General features: G+C 50.2%; 1 protein-coding gene across 1 annotated transcript in view; it reads right to left on the reverse strand.

Moving 5' to 3' along the window:
- The window catches only part of nav2a (neuron navigator 2a), an 83,880-nt gene that overhangs the window by 36,650 nt on the left and 42,230 nt on the right, over positions 1-5,000 (reverse strand). The gene's annotated exons all lie outside the window — the stretch shown is intronic.

Consider the following 5,000-nt stretch of genomic DNA (forward strand, 5'->3'; position numbering starts at 1 on the left):
GAGTTTCTGATCCCGTCTGTTGGGTCCAGCTGAAGGTGGGCAATGGTAATCCTCCAATGTTGGCGGCTGATATCTCAGCGCCCCGAGGCAGTGCTCTGGTAAAGCCAGTCAACAGGCAACACAGCAGCACAGCTACTAACCCTCTCCTGCCCTTCTGCCTCTGCCTCTGAGGCTGAGTCTGAGTCTGAGTGTGCTGAGGTAAATTACAGCCTGCAGACAGCCAGGTGAAGCACAAGCTCCTCTAATGTGAATAAAGGGGCGAGGCACAGAGTGTGGAAGAATAGATAAGAAGGAAAGAGAGAGAGAGAGAGAGAGACAAACAGGGGGAGAGAGAGAAAAAGAGATAGAAAGAGTAAGAGAGAGAGAGGGGGGAGCCCCTCCCCACTTATGGTGTCCTGCGGCGCCGCAGGTGTGCTGTAGACAGACGGACACAGCGTGTGTGGGGTGGGTGTGCGGGGGGGCAGGGGGGTGTAAAGGGGGGGCTCATTGGGCTGTTGGTTACCACGGCTACAGAAACATCAGCACACTCCCAGTGGAGGACCAGCGCAGCTCTGATTCTCTGCCTACTCAGCAGAGCTGTTGCAGAACTCTACCTCTCTCTCTCTCTCTCTCTACTCCTCCTTCTCTCTCACTCCCTCTTTTCTTCTATCTCCCCAAACCAAATTCAAAATTCTCTAATATCTTCCTACTGTGCGTTCTCATTAGTCTGATGACTATCATCCAAAAACGCAATTCAAGTCTTTATTCGCCAGAAAAATTTTTCTCAGCTCCCTTTAAAAAGAAAAATGAAAAGATAGACTTGCATGCCTACATTCCTCCAGTGGATCCATGTCTGTGAATAAAAATCCATACTCTACTCACTGCTAGGAAAATCTGTTTGGTGTAATCATGTGCAGAGGAGGCACGTGGGGTGGGGTAGTGGAGGGGCTCTACTGACCTGAGTTTGAGGGCGGAGTGGAGGCAGATGGAGGGGTGGGGGGGGTTGGCTGCTGTTTGAAGTCCTCTCTCTACCTGACCCTGCCAACCTCCACTGCAAGCATAGTCAGCCACAGACCACAGCTGTAGCATTCTCAGGGTCTCTCTCCCCATCCCCCTCTCCCCTCAACTCTCTCTTTCCCTTCCAATGCGCTCTTGCAATATTGTAAGTGGTAAGCGCCTGAAGGTTTTTGTCCAATGAAGACCACTGGGATCATAAATATGCTATCGCAGCAAGTGAGTGGAATTTATTGGACTGCGTTTGAATCTCTCTCTATAAAACATAAGAAAGAAAACTGATTGTGTGTGGCAATCAGAGAGGAAGGGAGAGAGAGAGGGGGAGAGAGAGAGAGAGAGAGAGAGAGGGAGGGGGAGAGAGAGAGAGAGAGAGATGGAGAGAGATGGAGAGGGAAACTCAGTGTAGAATAAGCAAAGCAGCTTCAGAACAAACAAAGCAGGGTGTGGCCCAATCAGATCCTCTGAGAGCCTCTGGCACACAACAGCAGAGCAGTCAAACACAAACCCCAAACCAAACCAAACACAACACAGCCACTGTGAACCGAACACAACACGGCCACTGTGAACCGAACAGAAGACAACACGCAGACAACACCCAGCACACAGCCACTGCATCCTCTCTGCATCCTCTCCCCAGCACTGTACCCAGCGCCTGTCCAGGACCAAATGACAGGCTTCCTCTCAACCGTCACCCACTCCATCCAGCTCCACTCCCCACCCACGGGCATCCCACAAGCCCACGGCTCAGTGGAGGGCCGACGGCTCAGCCAGAGAGAAAAAAACCCTCCAAACCCGCCACCCTCTGCTCCTCTCCGCTGGCAATGTGAGGCTCTCACCAGAGGAACCCACCACCATCATCTCGCTGGTCTCCCTTTACTATCTAAACAACCCCGGCACCCCACATCATAGCCCACATCCCTGGAGTCATGTGGTGGAAAACAGACACTCGGCCATCAAGGCAGATCTTTTTATAGAGTTTGACATCGCTTCCCGCCCATCCAGATTGGGCTGAGGTCCACGGGGTAAAGCAGAGACGTAGAGAAAGAAGAGTGGTGGTTGAACACTTATAACAACTCTCATAAAGATCCTATTAGCAGTCATAATGTGTGTGTCATCATCCTAGGCAGAGGCTACGGCGGCTGTGGCCGAGCCAAGACTGACTGTGTGGGTTCGGACAGAAGGGAGCCATTAGAGAACAGCATCCAGACACCGGCGGCTTTTACAGCATGTAGGGGAAACCACAGCGTCCTTCACCCAACAGGAGGAGATGGTGGGGCAGGCGGGGAGGAGGTGGAGGGATAGGCTGAGAGAGACTGGGCAGGGGAGACAGAAACATAGACAGGCAGATAAGCCCAGAGTGCGGCAGACAGAAAGATACAAAGAGAGAGAGAGAGAGAGAGACAGAGAGAGAATGACAGGGGGACAGACAGACAGGTAAATAGATAAATGTAGTTCACTTCAATCCAGTAGTCTGTCTACTTACAAGACCCACTTACCATCTAGAAACCCTGAGCCTGTTTCTAACAGGACCCCCCATTAACCTCTCCAGGCACCTCTGGGGCACAGAGTCATGCCCAAACAGGTGGACTCCCAGAGGGCAGAGAGGAGAGAGGATGGGAGGGGAGGGGAGGGGAGGGGAGGGGAGGGGAGATGGGAGGTGATGATCTAGGTGGGGAGTATGAAAAGCAGACCTCCCACCATCAATCCCCCTCCCAGCCTTAGGGACTGATTTTACAGCCTGCCTGCAAATGACAAACAGAGGCATTTCGGAATAAAATCAAAAGCAAATTTAGAATCTGCTTTTCAGTTCAGCCTCACACTGAAGTCTTAATGTTCTGCCACTTTTGCCAAACTGCAGGGCCGAGTCAACAAAGATGCTGTTAATTATTGTAGCCGATGGAAGCCCCATGCGATAGGAAGTGAACCGAGAGAGAGAGACGGAGAGAGGGAAAAAGAAACCTACTCTTTGTTCTCCGCAATAAAAGAAATTCAAATGAGAGGCTGGATAGCAAACGGCGTGGATGTGGCTACTTCCCCCTTCAGCACAAAGGAACAGATGCTGAATCCACAAGGCAAGAACCGCCAGTACCACACCCTCGGTCTCTATCCCCGGACAATAAGATAAGGGCAAGAGTGCTACGCCGGTTTGACACTGTAAATCCATTCAATTTGAACTTGCCTGAAAACAATGGATGAAACAAACAAACAAAAAACAGACACCACAAGCAAAACTGGCCCGACAGAGATATGCAAATGTTGCAAGTCAAATATGCACTTGTTTCTGGCATACCAACGGCAGGTTGTCTTTAACAAGTACAGTGGCGTGGCACCCCCAGTGAGGTAATGACCCAGGCCGCTGTCTTCCAAGAATAGACACATGAGGTGGGCGCTGCGGGGCAAAGCTGGCATTCAGTCAGGGGGCGGTTTACGAGTGACATCTCAATGCCACGAGTGCCAGCGGGAGAGCCTGCCTGGTGACTGCACCCCAACACACACACACACACACACACACTCTAGCAGAGAGGTGCTGCTGCGTAAACCTGATCCCACTGCTGCCTCCCACTGCAGTCAAGACCAACACGCCTACGCCACACTTCAACGCTGATGCCGCACAGACACCGGACACCCTGTTTTCACGCCTACCTTAACTCTCTCCTTCTCTCTCTCTCTCTCTCTCCCCATTTCTATCTTTCTTTCTCTCTGTATCTACCTCTCTCAGTTTGTCTGTGTCTCTGCACAGCCTCTCTGCTCTCTCTCTCTCTCTCTCTCTCTGAAATAACTTAATAACTTAAATTTGATTACAATCTCGTTTACAGAATTGACAGCTTCTCCCTGGCCTACAGCATGAGGGATGGTTCAACACACACACACACACACAGAGCTCCACTGTCTCTCTGGTTCACTTGCCTGTTTGGGGCCCACACCTCTGCCCCAAATATATAGACCATTAGCCGCAGACAAGTCCGCCTCCGCAGGCATTCAAAGTGTTGCTCCAATCTGAGCTATCCGGCCCAATGAAACCCACACCGATGGACTCCATTACGCTGTTCAAATGCACATCCAGCACCAGCCATCCCCACAGCGCCTTACAAGGATGCTACAGGAGAAGCGGCTTAATATCATGGAGATGTTTCAAATATATCTAGATTTTTTTCCGAATAATAATAAAACACATCAACACATCAAAACTTTTATTGATAAAAAATGGTGTCACACTTCTTCAAATACCACAGATCTGGATGGCAGCCGAGGGCCCTGACATTTATCACGCAGAAGTCATTGGACTTGCAAATTGCAGTCTGCCAAACACAGCTACGGTAGACAGGCGACGTGAAGTGTGCGCGCCGTGGCCCCCTTGCTTGGGCAACACAGTTGCGGGGCAGATTGGGGGTCTCAGCTGCACCCGGCGGCAGGCTCCATTAACCCCCCCTGTGAGGTATTAAATTAGCCCCCGTCTCAGCTAGCACAGCACCCTCAGGCAGCTCTGCTCACCTCACCGGCAGCGCTCCTTATGCTAATGCTCAATTAGGGGAACTACTGCAAGCTCAGTTTAAGGTATTCCTTTAGGGAAGCACTTCTATTTTAACAGCGTCTATTGCACACATGAACACAAATACAGAGGTACATTGAACCATATACGATTGAATCATAAAAGATCCATTTCAATCAGTTTACTAATTGCAAAGCACTAGAAGATCCCGATTATGAGTATTACTACTTGACCCCTTTAAGAAAGCATGAACAGTTATACAAACCGAAATAACACACATAAACCATCCACTGCACATCAAGATGTCTATCACCCACCTCTTCCCTCATGCAGCCCCCACCTAAGAAACAACAGAGACCTCTTATCTCTTAGCATACTAAACACACACACGCAAACACACTCACACACAAACACACACACACACACGCAAACACACACACACACACACACACACACACACACAGAACGTCTTTGTGTGGCACTGTCTTCACTCATCCAAAACATCTGTTAATGATCT

Source organism: Sprattus sprattus (assembly GCF_963457725.1).
Source record: "Sprattus sprattus genome assembly, chromosome: 8".
In the NCBI taxonomy this organism is placed as follows: domain Eukaryota; kingdom Metazoa; phylum Chordata; class Actinopteri; order Clupeiformes; family Clupeidae; genus Sprattus; species Sprattus sprattus.